A 15,015-nucleotide genomic window follows, 5' to 3' on the forward strand; every position below is an offset into this window, starting at 1 on the left:
AAAATACAACATACAATCTGCAAAATGCATGAAACTCAAGAAGAGCAAAGACCAAAATGTGCACACTTTGCCCCTTCTTAGAATTGGGAACAAAACACCCATGGAAGGAGTTACAAAGACAAAGTTTGGAGCAGAGACGAAAGGATGGACCATCTAGAGACTGCCATACCCAGGGATCCATCCCATAATCAGCCTCCAAAAGCAGACACCATTGCATACACTAGCAACATTTTGCTGAAAGGACCCTGATATAGCTGTCTCTTGTGAGGCTATGCTGGGGCCTAGCAAACACAAAAGTGGATGCTCACAATCAGCTATTGGATGAATCACAAGGCCCCCAATAGAGGAGCTAGGGAAAGTTCCCAAGGAGCTAAAGGGGTCTGCAACCCTATAGGTGGAACAACGGTATGAACTAACCAGTACCTCCTGGAGCTCGTGTCTTTAGCTGCATATGTATCTGAAGATGGCCTAGTCAGCCATCATTTTAAAGAGAGACCCATTAATCTTGCAAACTTTATATGACTCAGTATAGTGGAATGCCAGGACCAAGAATTGGGAGTGGGGATGGGGAGAGTGGAGTGGGGGGTATGGGCAGACTTTGGGGATAGCATTAGAAATGTAAATGAAGAAAATACCTAATTAAAAAAATTGACCAGTGAGAGGAAAAAATATTGAATTTATGAAATTCTTAGACAAATGGATGGATCTGGAGGATATCATCCTGAGTGAGGTAACCCAATCATGGAAGAGCACACATGATATGCACTCACTGATAAGTTGATATTAGCCCAGAAGCTCATAATAAGAAGATAATTTGCAAAACACAGGAATCTCAAGAAGGAGGAAGACCAAAGCGTGGATACTCCTTCTTAGAAGCAATAAAATACCCATGGAAGGAGTTACAGAGACAACGTGTGAAGCAAGGGCTGAAAGAATGACCTTCCAGAGACTGCCCTATCTGGGGATCCATCCCATAAACAACCACCAAAACCAGACACTATTGTGGATGCTTGCTGACAGTGCCTGACAAATCCCGAAGTGGATGCTCACAGCCATCCATTGGTTAGAGCATGGGGTCACCAAAGAAGGAGCTAGAGAAAGTACCCAAAGAGGGGAAGATGTTTGATGCCCCATAGGAGGAGCAACAATATGAACTAACCAGTATCTCCAGAGCTCCCTGGGACTAAACCACCAACCAAAGAAAACACATGGTGGAACTTGTGGCTCTAGCTGCATATGTAGCAGAGGATGGCCTAGTTGGTCATCAATGGGAGGAGAGGCCCTTGGTCCTGTGAAGTTTCTATGCCCCAGTATAAGGTAATGCCAGAGCCAGGAAGCAAGAGTAAGTGGGTTGGTGAACAGGGAGACAGAGGAGGGGATGGGGGTTTTCAGAGGGGAAACTAGGAAAGGGGATAACATTTGAAATGTAAATAAAAAAATATCTAATTTTAAAAACTTAAAAAATAATACCGATAGAGCCAGCTTCATTGGGTAGCTGCAATTTACTTCATTTTTAAATTCTAGCCTGTATACCTCTTTATAGTAAGTGAAAGAAATAAATGTTCACAGACCTCTCCAGGTGGTTATTATAATCATTTGTTTAAGATATATTAAAATAATATTTTAGAGAAAAATCTATGTATTTATTGAATATAATTTGTGAACAATGATATTGTTTGAGTCCGTAACATCCTATAAATGCTCATGTGTTAAGGTCTTCATTCTCAGCTTGGAATTTCTTAGAGGGGGTGGAAACTTTAAGAAGTTTGCCTAGTAAAGCACTCTCTCTCTCTCTCTCTCTCTCTCTCTCTCTCTCTCTCTCTCTCTCTCTCTCTCTTCTATGTATGCCAGCTCCTAGACAACTCTCCTTTCTCATTCACTCGCTGGAAAGGCAAGCTCTAATGACATCATGTGCAATCATGCAACCAGTTCAAAGAAATGCTATCTCCAATCTCCAGCCACGGAGTTGAGCCTCTGAACCTTTGATTTCAAGGTTTTTCTGCATAAGTTGAATTCCTCAGACTTTTTTCTTTCAATAACAACTAATTACAAAAGCACTGAATACCCACTCTCCCTTAATCTTAATGCTAGAGGCAACACACAGACGACACACAAACTAATACTAATTTTCATTTATTAAGACTATAAATATTCCCCATAGACATTTTAAAAGTTACATTGTTAAATAAGCCCCAATGACAAAACAAAATACCACCATAATCTAAATGGTGTGCAATAAATATTTGATCAAGAAATTAAATTAATGCCCTCATTAAAATAAGTCTCTTTGTTTTTATTTGCTTATGTGGCAAACTTATTTTCAGTTAGAGGTGTTGGTTACTGCCAAGGTATGTGTGCCACTACTGTACCCTTATGGGTATTGTGGCAAGCTCTTCATTATTGTGGTTCATAGGCATCAAAGTTATATGTGAGCATTAGTTGCTTTCTTCCTTTGGAAGCTCACATGGTGCCTTTTGTTCCCATGAAAGTTGGTCCAAGAAGAAAGGTTTAGGTCAGTTCCAGCTCAGTGGCTTCTAGATCCTGTATCTAAAATGCAGTGTCTTCAGCAATACGGACTTACCTTCAAGCTCCGGGAAGCAGCCAAGAACAATAGTATCTTCAACCCCACACAAAGAACTACAGGCAATAAAGAAATGATAAAAGTGCGAGTAGTCTTCATCAGGGAAGAAGACTGTTTACCCAACGCCAAGTGGTCAGCCCTGAAGTCATACATAGGAGTAACATTACTCAGAATGAGGTTATATTTAGAAATATATACGTACACACACATACACACACACACACACACACATGTGCGTGTGTGTATGTGTGTGTGTACATATACATATAATACCAACTTCAGTTTTAAAAGAAGCTGTGAATTTGAAAAGGAATAAAAAAAGCTGTGTGAGTGAGAGAGTTTTGATGAATGAAAGGGAAGGAGAAATTATGTAATTATATTATGATCTCAAAAATTAAAAAAAAAAAACTAAAAAAAAGAATTATCCCCAGACTGGTTTTTACTAAAACCAAATTAAAACCTCATTTGTGATTGTATTATGTCATCACAGGCTGTAACTTTGACTACTTGTAATTATAATGTTTCCTGATTAAATATTTATGTATAATTCGTGGTCTTATTTTCTCTTATAAAGTCAGACACCATTCATAATACATGGCTAGAAACCTTCATATACTCCATTAATTATATGACTTAGTAAAAACAATACAGAAAAATATCTGAAGAAAACACTCATGAAATGACAAGTTACTACCAAATAGCAATATTTTAAAATATAATGGAATATATATTTTACTGGAATGTTGTCTGTTTTGTACTAATAATTTTAAAATGTATAATATGTTCAGAGAATGAAACTTGCCCTTGAATGTATCTTAGTCAGACACCACATAGAAAGATTAACTACGATTTTTAGTACAATCTACATTTATCAGAGTTATCAGAAGAAATATTAGGTCTTTTGATTTTGCATTTTGATTTTAGTGTATTTTGTTCTCGAGGCAGAGTTTCATTTGCTTGCTATGCTGCAGATTTCCAATGAAATCTAGATTGGTCTTAGATTCTCAATGCTGGTACCCAGTGCAGATGAGTACTATCACATTCAGCTTAATATTCTTTGAGCATAAAGCAAAGCATTTATAAAATACTGTCTGGAGTTAATTCCTCAGACGTAGTTTACATTGAAAAATCACTTCTAGAAATTACTGAACTTTTTTCTTAATCTCTATATATCTGTCTGTATATAACTCCCAAACTTTGCTCTTTTTGACTTCATGATCTCTTCAGTTCTAGTGTTAATGACACGGATCCCAAACTTTTTGTGTATTTACTCAGTTTCTGGCTTGGCAGAAAATTTATTATTCTATTACTGTCACTTCGGTCTTGATCACAAGTTACTGAATCTGGAACTACAATTTGTGTCAGGCAGTAATGTCTAGTTTATGCTGCTATCCTGGCATTTAACACAATATTAAGCCCAGATGTACACTTTCTTTGTGAGTGAATTCAAGCCAGACAGACAGTAGATGCAGCCCTCCTCTGGTGAGAATGTAATTGTACAGACAGGTTAAGCTGGCCAAAAGTCACCTGTGTGACCAGTCAGCAGAGCTGGGGTTAAGCACTAATTATTGGATTGAAATATTATCTACATACCCCCTCACCACTTTCATTGGTTCAAAGTCCATTATGCATTGGGTACAAACCATATTTTTATCTTTCTCAGTGATATGAGATGAATTTTTGAATCTTTTCCCTTCTTTTGCCACTCTGCCTCCTTCTCCTAAATTTCAGAGATGAGAAAGTCAATTTGTTCCACTCCTGTGTATTTTCCAGGGGAGAGTAATCCTTGAGGGCTCTTTTAAGATTACATTAAATGTAATTATCTGGTCTCAAGTGAGTAAGACCCTAATTACTTTTGAAAGAATGGGCCTGAATGATCTACATTGGGTCTACATTCAATTTGTTTTATACACACAGCAAGCAAGGAAAACATTCAGTGGCAGAAATACAATGTATGGTCTAATTTGGTATTCAGTGACTACTTCCACAAAGCTAATCCCAGCCTCCTAGAGAAGAGACTAATCTTCTTTTGTTAAGTGCACAATAGGTCAATAACTATATTTACATTTCTCATATGGCTCCCGCTAGGCACTCCAAGAGTAAAATCACCAGTAAATATCAACGCTTACCATGCTTAATGTTCTTCAAAAATGAAACATTATATTTACTTTACATATTTCTCAGACTAAGCACATTTAAATTTTTTCCTTTATTTGCACTAATTAAAAAATAAGCATAGGAACTCAGGATCTCACTTAATTATGTTACAAATCACAACAGCTAAGCTGTAAATGCAACCTGAATAGACCCCATTTCGGGCTCCAGACATCCCAGCACCTTCCCTGCCAGAGAAGAGGTGTCCATCCCACCCGGAAGGGCTTTGCAGGAGCACCTGAGGGAGCCATCTTGGTTCTCAGATCCCTCCAAGGCTAGTCTGCACAGTTAAGAGTGTAGACTACAGAAGCTAACAGCTTCTGAGACAGACCCTGTTTTGGGCCTTCATCTTCTACCAGGAGGCAAGTCCAAATACCAGATATCTGGGCACCTTCTCTGCAGAGAGTGCTCTAGTCACTGAATCTCAGGAGAGATCTAGTCTCCCAGGTCTGCTGGTAGAGGCTAACAGAATCACGAAAGGAAGAAGCTCTAACCAGAGACAACTATGACAACTGACTCCAGAGATTACCAGATGGCAAAAGGCAGACATAAGAATCTTACTAACAGAAACCAAGACCACTCACCATCATCAGAACCCAGCACTCCCACCTCAGCCAGTCCTGGGCACCCAACATACCCGAAAAGCTAGACCTGGATTTAAAGGCATAATATCTCATGATGATGGTAGAGGATATCAAGAAGGACTTTAATAACTCACTTAAAGAAATACAGGAGCACACTACTAAAGAGTTCAACTCCTCAAAGAAAAAAAGAAAAACACAACCAAACAGGTGGCAGTACTTACAGAAAAACAGGAAAACACATCCAAACAGGTGAAGGAAATGAACAAGAGCATAATAGACCTAAAAAGGGAAGTAGACATAATAAAGAAAACCCAAAGTGAGGCAACGCTGGAGATAGACATCCTAGGAAAGAAATCTGGAACCATAGATGCAAGCATCAGCAACAGAATACAAGAGATGGAAGAGAGAATCTCAGGTGCAGAAGATTCCATAGAGAACATCAGCACAACAATCAAAGACAAGGCAAAATGCAAAAAGATCCTAACTCAAAACATCCAGGAAATCCAGGACACAATGAGAAGACCAAACCTACGGATAATAGGAGTAGATGAGAAGGAAGATTTTCAATTTAAAGGGCCAGAAAATATCTTCAACAAAATTATAGAAGAAAACTTCCCATACCTAAAGAAAGAGATGCCCATGAACATACAAGAAGCCCACAGAACTCCAAATACACTGGACCAGAAAAGAAATTCCTCCCCACACACAATAATCAGAACAACAAATGCACTAAATAAAGATAGAATATTAAAAGCAATAAGGGAAAAAGGTCAAGCAACATATAAAGGCAGGCCTATCAGTATTACATCAGATTTTTCACCAGAGACTATGAAAGCGAGAAGATCCTGGACAGACGTTATACAGACACTAAGAGAACACAAATGCCAACCCAGGCTAATATACCCAGCCAAACTTTCAATTACCATAGATGGAGAAACCAAAGTATTCCAGGATAAAACCAAATTCACACATTATCTTTCCAAGAATCCAGCCCTTCAAAGGATAATAACAGAAAAAAAAACAAATACAAGGACGGAAACCACATCCTAGAAAACGCAAGAAAGTAATCCTTCAACAAACCTAAAAGAAGACAGCCACAAGAACAGAATGCCAACTCTAACAACAAAAATAAAAGGAAGCAACAATTACTTTTCCTTAATATCTCTTAATATCAATGGACTCAATTCCCCAATAAAAAGACATAGACTAACAGACTGGCTACACAAACAGGACCCAACATTTTGCTGCTTAGAGGAAACCCATCTTAGGGAAAAAGACAGACACTACCTCAGAATGAAAGCCTGGAAAACAATTTTCCAAGGAAATGGTCTGAAGAAACAAGCTGGAGTAGCCATTCCAATATCTAATAAAATTGAATTCCAAACCAAAGTCATCAAAAAAGACAAGGAGGGACACTTCATACTCATCAAAGGTAAAATCCTCCAAGAGAAACTCTCAATTCTGAATATCTATGCTCCAAATGCAAGGGCAGCAACATTCATTAAAGAAACTTTAGTAAAGCTCAAATCACACCTCACACCTCACACAATATAGGCGAGAGCTTTCAACACCCCACTCTCACCAATGGACAGATCCGATAAAGAGAAATAAACAGATACACATGAACACTAACAGAAATTATAAAACAAAAGGATTTAATAGATATCTACAGAATATTTTATCCTAAAACAAAAGGATGTAACTTCTTTTCAGCACCTCATGGTACCTTCTCCAAAATTGACCATATAATTGGTCACAAAACAGGCCTCAACAGATACAAAAATATTGAAATTTTCCCATGAATTCTATCAGATCACCATGGACTAAGGCTGATCTTCAATAACAACATAAATAATAGAAAGCCAAAAATTAAGTGGAAACTGAACAACACACTTCTCAATGATACCTTGGTCAAGGAAGGAATAAAGAAAGAAAATAACGACTTTTTAGAGATTAATGAAAATGAAGCCCCAACATACCCAAACTTATGGGACACAATGAAAGCATTTCTAAGGGGAAAACTCATAGGTCTGAGTGCCTCCAAAAAGAAACTAGAGAGAACACACACTAGCAGCATGACAACACACCTAAAAGCTCTAGAACAACAGGAAGCAAATTCACCCAAGAGGAGGAGACAGCAGGAAATAATCAAAACCAGGGGCGAAATCAACCAAATGGAAACAAGAAAAACTATTCAAAGAATCAACCAATCAAGGAGCTGGTTCTTTGAGAAAATCAACAAGATAGATAAACCCTTAGCCAGACTCACTAGAGGGCCCAGAGACAGCATCCTAATTAATAAAATCAAAATGAAAAGGGAGACATAACAATAGATCCTGAAGAAATCCAAAACACCATCAGATCTTTCTACAGAAGGCTATACTCAACAAAACTGGAAAACCTAGATGAAATGGACGAATTTCTAGACAGATACCAGGTACCAAAGTTAAATCAGGATCAGGTTAATAATCTAAACAGTCCTATATCCCCTAAAGAAATAGAAGCAGTCATTAATAGTTTCCCAACCAAAAAAAAGCCCAGAACCAGATGGGTTTAGTGCAGAGTCCTATCAGACCTTCAAAGAAGATCTAATTCCAGTTCTTCACAAACTATTCCACAAAATAGAAGCAGAAGGTACTCTACCCAACTCATTCTATGAAGCCACAATTACTCTGATACCTAAACCAAAGAAAGACCCAACAAAGATAGAGAACTTCACAACAATTTCCCTTATGAATATCAATGCAAAAATACTCAATAAAATTCTTGCTAACCAAATCCAAGAACACATCAAAACAATCATCCATCCTGACCAAGTTGGTTTCATCCCAGGGATGCAGGGATGGTTTAATATATGGAAATCCATCAACATAATCTATTAAATAAACAATCTCAAAAACAAAAACCACATGATCATCTCATTAGATGCTGAGAAATCATTTGACAAAATCCAACATCCATTCATGATAAAAGTCTTGGAAAGATCAGGAATTCAAGACCCATACCTAAACATGATAAAAGCAACCTACAGCAAACCAGTAGCCAACATCAAAGTAAATGGTGAGAAGCTGGAAGCAATCCCACTAAAATCAGGGATTAGACAAGACTGCCCACTTTCTTACTACCTACTCAACATAGTACTTAAAGTCCTAGTCACAGCAATTTGACAACAAATGGAGATCAAAGGGATAAAAATTGGAAAGGAAGAAGTCAAAATATCACTTTTTGCTGATGATATGATAGTATATATAAGTGACCCTAAAAGTTCCACCAGAGAACTCCTAAACCTGATAAACAGCTTCAATGAAGTAGCTGGAAATAAAATTAACTCAAACAAGTCAATGGCCTTTCTCTACACAAAGGATGAACAGGCTGAGAAAGAAATTAGGGAAACAACACCCTTCTCAATCATTACAAATAATATAAAATACCTTGGCGTGACTCTAACTAAGGAAGTGAAAGATCTGTATCATAAGACCTTCAAATCTCTGAAGAAAGAAATTAAAGAAGATCTCAGAAGATGGAAAGATCTCCCATGCTCATGGATTGGCAGGATCAATATAGCAAAAATGGCTATCTTGCCAAAAGCAATCTACAGATTCAATGCAATCACCATCAAAATTCCAACTCAATTCTTTAACGCAATAGAAAGGGCAATCTACAAATTCATCTGGAATAACAAAACACCTAGGATAGCAAAAACTCTTCTTGATGATAAAAGAACCTCTGGTATAATCACCATGACTGACCTGAAGCTGTACTACAGAGCAATTGTGATTAAAACTGCATGGTACTGGTACAGCGACAGACAAGTAGACCAATGGAATAGAATTGAAGACCCAGAAATGAACCCACACACATATGGTCACAAGGGAGCTAAAACCATCCAGTGGAAAATAGACAGCATTTTCAACAAATGGTGCTGGCACAACTGGTGGTTATCATGTAGAAGAATGGGAATTGATCCATTCCTATTTCCTTGTACTAAGGTCAAATCTAAGTGGATCAAGGAACTCCACATAAAACCAGAGACAGTGAAACTTATAGAGTAGAAAGTGAGGAAAAGCCTTGAAGACATGGGCACTGGGAAAAAATTCCGGAATAGAACATCAATGGCTTGTGCTGTATGATTGAGAATCGACAAATATGACCTCATAAAATTGCAAATCTTCTGCAAGGCAAAAGACATTGTCAATAAGACAAAAACTCCACCAACAGATTGGGAAAGGATTTTTATCTATCCTAAATTAGAAAGGGGACTAATATCCAATATATATAAAGAACTCAAGAAAGTGGACTCCAGTAAATCAGATAACCCCATTAAAAATGGGGCTCAGAGCTAAACAAGAATTCTCACCTGAGGAATATTGAATGGCTGAGAATCACCTGAAAAAATGTTCAGCATCCTTAATCATCAGGGAAATGCAAATCAAAACAACCCTGAGATTCCACCTCACACCAGTCAGAATGGCTAAAATCAAAAATTCACATGACAGCAGATGCCCTTGAGGATGTGGAGAAAGAAGAACACTCCTCTATTGTTGGTGAGATTACAAGCTTGTACAATTACTTTGGAAATCAGTCTGGCAGTTCCACAGAAAATTGGACATAATACTACTGGAGGATCCTGAAATATCTCTCCTGGGCATATATCTAGAAGATGTTCCAACCGGTAAGAAGGACACATGCTCCACTATGTTCATAGCAGCCTTATTTATAATAGCCAGAAGCTGGAAAGAACCCAGATGCCCCTCAACCGAGGAATGGATACAAAATGTGGTATATTTATACAATGGAGTACTACTCAGCTATTAAAAGGAATGAATTTATGAAATTCCTAGGCAAATGGTTGGACCTGGAGGGCATCATCCTTAGTGAGGTAACCCAATCACAAAAGAACTCACATGTTATATACTCACTGATAAGTGGATATTAGCCCAGAAACTTAGAATACCCAAGATAGAAGATACAATATGCAAAACACATGAAACTCAAGAAGAATGAAGACCAAAGTGTGGACACTTTACCCCTTCTTAGAATTGGGAACAAAACACCCACGGAAGGAGTTACAGAGACAAAGTTTGGAGCAGAGACGAAAGGATGGACCATATAGAGACTGCCATACCTGGGTATCCATCACATAATCAGCCTCCAAACACTGACACCATTGCATACACTAGCAAGATTTTGCTGAAAGGAACCAGATGTAGCTCTCTCTTGTGAAACTATGCAGGGGCCTAGCAATCACAGAAGTGGATGCTCACAGTCAGCTATTGGATGGATCACAGGCCCCCAATGGAGAAGCTCGAGAAAGTACCCAAGGAGCTGGGGGAATCTGCAACCCTATAGGTGGAACAACATTATGAATTAACCAGTACCCCCTGGAGCTTGTGTCTCTAGCTGCATATGATCAGAAGATGGCCTAGTAGGCCATCAGTTGAAAGAGAGGCCCATTGGTCATGCTAACTTTATATGCCTCAATACAGGGGAATGCAGGGCCAAGAAGTGGGAGTGGGTGCGTGGCGGAGTGGGTAGGGGAGGTTTTGGGTTACTTTTGGGATAGCATTGGAAATGTAAATGAAATCAATACCTTTAAAAAAAGAATTTAATGAAAATGAATACACAACACACCCAAACTTATGGGACACAATGAAAGCAGTGTAAAGAGAAAAACTCATAGCTCTGAATGCCTCTAAAAGGAAACTGGAGAGAGCATACTCTAGCAGCTTGACAGCAAGCCTAGAAGTTCTAGAACAAAAAGAAGGAAATACACCCAAGAGGAGTAGACAGCAGGAAATAATCAATCTCAGGTTTAAATCAACCAAGTAGAAACAAAAAGAACTATATAAAGAATCAAGAAAACCAGGAGTTTGTTCTTTGAGAAACTCAACAAGATAGATAAACCCGTAGCCAGACTAACCAGAGGGCACAGAGACAATATCTAAATTAACAAAATCAGAAATGAAAGGAGAGACATAACAACAGAAACGGGAAATTCCCAAAATTATCAGATTCTACTACATTTGTAAAGTTTCTCTCCTGTATGTATTGTCTGATGTACTCTAAGAAGTAAGGCATGTGTAAAGGTTTTAACATATTTGTTACATTTTTAAGGTTTCTGAAATGTATGAATTTTAAGTTAGGCAGTAATTAAGAGATACAAATTTCACCTGCACCCTCCTGCCCCCCAAAAACCAGTAATTCAACAATGATCCATACATGGGCTTTGCCACCTCAAATTGGTTGGATTTTATACAGATTATTTTACTCATAAAGGTACTTTCTCAATAATATTACTGTGCGTTTGTTTCCCCACTTGTGAAAGAAGGATAATAGTATCTCCTTCATTATCAGAGATTGAACGATACCTGCAATTTTAAAAGAAGAAACAAAGATATATCATGCTTTCAATGGTAGGTAGTTTCTTCTTGAATTTACTACTTGAAGTAGTTTAAAAGCTAGAGAAAGACTGTCTTAATAGAAAGACTCATTTGGTAAACCACTGCTCATTTTGTCAGTGCTTTAGTTCTTTGCAGTTCGTTTTATTTATTTCATATTTACTGGATATGTATGGGTTCTGATGTGTCTGCTGTGTGGCACTGCTCATGGTTTAGTGTTAGCTGTCTTTTATAGCCCCGTGATTAAAATGTTCTTTCCTAGCCTGAATCACTATCAGGTGTAGTTAAAGCCTTTTCTTATTTTTTTATTGGATATTTTCTTTATTTACATTTCAAATGTTACCCCTTTTCTCAGCTCCCCCCCCCCAAGTCCTGGAAACCCCCTATCCCATCCCCCCTCCTCCTGCTTCTATGAGAGTGTTTCTATCACCCACTCATCCACCCATTCCTGCCTCCCTGCCCTCAATTCACTTACACTGGGGCATTTATCAAGCTTTCATAGGACCAAGGGCCTCCCCTCCCATTGATGCCTGACAAGGCCATCTCCTGCTACATATGCAGCTGGAGCCATGAGTACTCCTTGGTTGGTGGCTTAGTTAGGGACTATCGGGGGGGGGGGGGTATCTAGTTGGTTGAAATTGCTGTTCTTCCTATGGAATTGCAAACCCCTTCAGCTCCTTCAGTCCTTTCTCTAACCTCCTCCATTGGAGACCCCGCACTCAGTCCAATGGTTGGCTGCAGGCATCTGCATCTGTATTTGTAATGTTCTGGCAGAACCTCTCAAGAGACAGCTGTATCAGGCTCCTTTCAGCAAGCAAATGGAAGAAAGTTGGGTGGTTGGGATCCACACAGGAAGGTGATGTTGAGTTTCTTCACATTGAAAATACTTAGAGCTCTAGTAGAATCCCTCTGATTAGTTTTTTTTAGAAGTATAAAATTTATTTTATACCACCCACAAAGTTCTATATAATCAGGAAGGATACAATTTGTAATAGCTTTAAAAAAAATGACAATGATTTAAAATATATCTTCAATTACAGTATTCATTTATCCTTAGAATTTTTTTAAAAAGAAAATTTATGCTTTAAACAAATGAGACATAAGAAAAGTAAGACAATTTCCACAACTATTTTTACATGTATGTTTCAATACTAGTACATTTCGATGTATTTTGCTACATAAACATGATATCATGTACAACTGTTCTAATGTGTTGTTCCGGCACTGATTGTTATAAAAGCTGTAAAACCTATAACATTTTTTTCATGAAATACCTTGGCAAATTTCAAAGATATAAATGTATTTTATAAGTTACAACCCTATTGCTGCTATTCCTGAGTGCTAATGTTGCCAGGAAGATGATGTTTTTGTACCCTTGTATGTCTGATATCACAGAGTACTGCCAAACCCTGTAAACAGAGAAGTTCAAAATAGGCAACACTAACATTTACTACGTTTGTAGATAGTAACCCAGAAGCTGTTCTTTATCCTGTGCTGATAACCTGAGAGACATGTAGAATGTAAAGGTGTATGATCAATGGTGTGCCTTTGAAAAATACTTCTACATTAACACACGGTTTCATCACATCATGTGAGAAATGCAAAAAGGAACTCCTAAGTCCTGCAGTAGAATGTGTTGTGGATTTGTAAATATTAATACTTTCTCCTAAAGCTACTCATTCGCCTGCTTTTGCTAACTCGGATGAAAATACGTTGTTGAGTAATTTTCATTGATAAGCAATGCAGGTTTTGAGACAGGGCCTCACTGTGTAGCTCCGAATAAGTGGAAACCTGCCATACTTCTGTTTCTATATTCTAAGTGCTGGCTTTGCAGATATGTGCTGTCAGCTGAGAACCAAGGCCATTGTCATTTATTCTTCAGTTCTCTACTTTTCTGTAATATTTTATTCATCACTTTTGTTATTCAATGTCTTAACTCTATATGCAACAACAAACATAAAAAAATTTTATAAACATTTCCCAAATCGATATTTATCTTTGTCTGGTATTTGGAATTAGCTTCCTTTAATATAATTAACTATACAAAAAGAGAGCTGAATATCTATTTCTTTTTGTTTTCCTTATGTTGGTTTAAATGTACTTATGTTCTTTTGTTCTCTACATTATTATACAGACTTTGGGTGAAATCGAATTCTTTGTTAAAATACGTCATTTAAAAAGTAAATTATACGGACTATTTTGTGGTGGAATTGCACATTTTAAATAGCTGAGTACAATTAGAACAGGAAGACTATTTAAACGTCAAATTTGTATTTAAAAAAAAAAAAAAAACCTTGAGAAGTAGAATCTCATTCCTGAAATCCCAGCATTCAGTATGCTGAGAGAATGGTTCCGAGGTTTTTGAGGCTAGCCTTGTCTATAGGGTAGCCTTGTCTATAGGACAAGACCCTGTCTCAAAAATGATAATTCTTTGTCCTACTACTCTATTCTGTTTTATATAAAGAGTTATTTGGTGTTTTCTTTGGCAGCATGAACACTGATGTTGGGATAACACAGAGAAGGTTAGAATGGTTCAGCACAAGGGTGACATACAAAGTTGTGAAGCATTCTATATTCTTGTTTCTCAGTTCTGTTATCCCTTTCCTTCTTATTCTATAAATAGCACAATTTGGAATTCCTTCTAGGGAGAAGAGACAGGGGAAAAAATAAAAAGCATTTAATGGCCATTCTTTTATAGCAGCCTATGTGGTGATAAAAGACCAGTGCTCCGGATGCAGGAGACAGTGAAGCACAGGAGAGGGAAGGACTGTCTCTTTTTTCACCTGTTCACTTTCATTCATGAAGTCACAAAAGCATGTCCTGTGCAGGTTCAGGTGACAACAAAAGAAGAAAAGAAACTTCACCAGGCTGTGTGATGTCTACCAAGACAGGAAGGGGAAAGCAGATGACTGTGCATGAGAACTTGTAGTTCTACACTGTAACCTAGAATGATGCATTCATGATCAAGTGTGAGATCCAAGAAAATCCTTAATAATAATTGGGGCTATTTGGACTTCTTTCAAATATATTATACATATACATTTATCTATGTAACTTTATTTGTCTGTATGTATGCATGTAGCAGGACGGTGATTTGAAATATTTAACCTTTGTCTCTTCTTAAAGAAGAAATATTTATGCTCTCTCATGGACTTAAGGTATTCATGTTATTTTGATTTAAAATAACTAGTTTATAACATCTTCCAAGAATGGTGCACTAAAAAGATTTTTCATGGTGTACTACAGTCTTCTAAATTTTGCATACTGTTCTTTAATTTTACATAGTGTAATTTAATTT

The 15,015-nt window shown here is 37.6% G+C and overlaps 1 non-coding gene across 1 annotated transcript; it reads left to right on the top strand.

Moving 5' to 3' along the window:
• The first annotated feature begins 14,190 nt into the window (after positions 1 to 14,190).
• Positions 14,191 to 14,296, top strand: Gm26181. Its single transcript, XR_003947665.1, has one exon. It is a non-coding gene; the product is annotated as a U6 spliceosomal RNA (small nuclear RNA).
• Positions 14,297 to 15,015: the final 719 nt, after the last annotated feature.

The sequence above is a fragment of the Mus musculus genome, chromosome 8 (genome assembly GCF_000001635.26).
Source record: "Mus musculus strain C57BL/6J chromosome 8, GRCm38.p6 C57BL/6J".
NCBI classification, from domain to species: domain Eukaryota; kingdom Metazoa; phylum Chordata; class Mammalia; order Rodentia; family Muridae; genus Mus; species Mus musculus.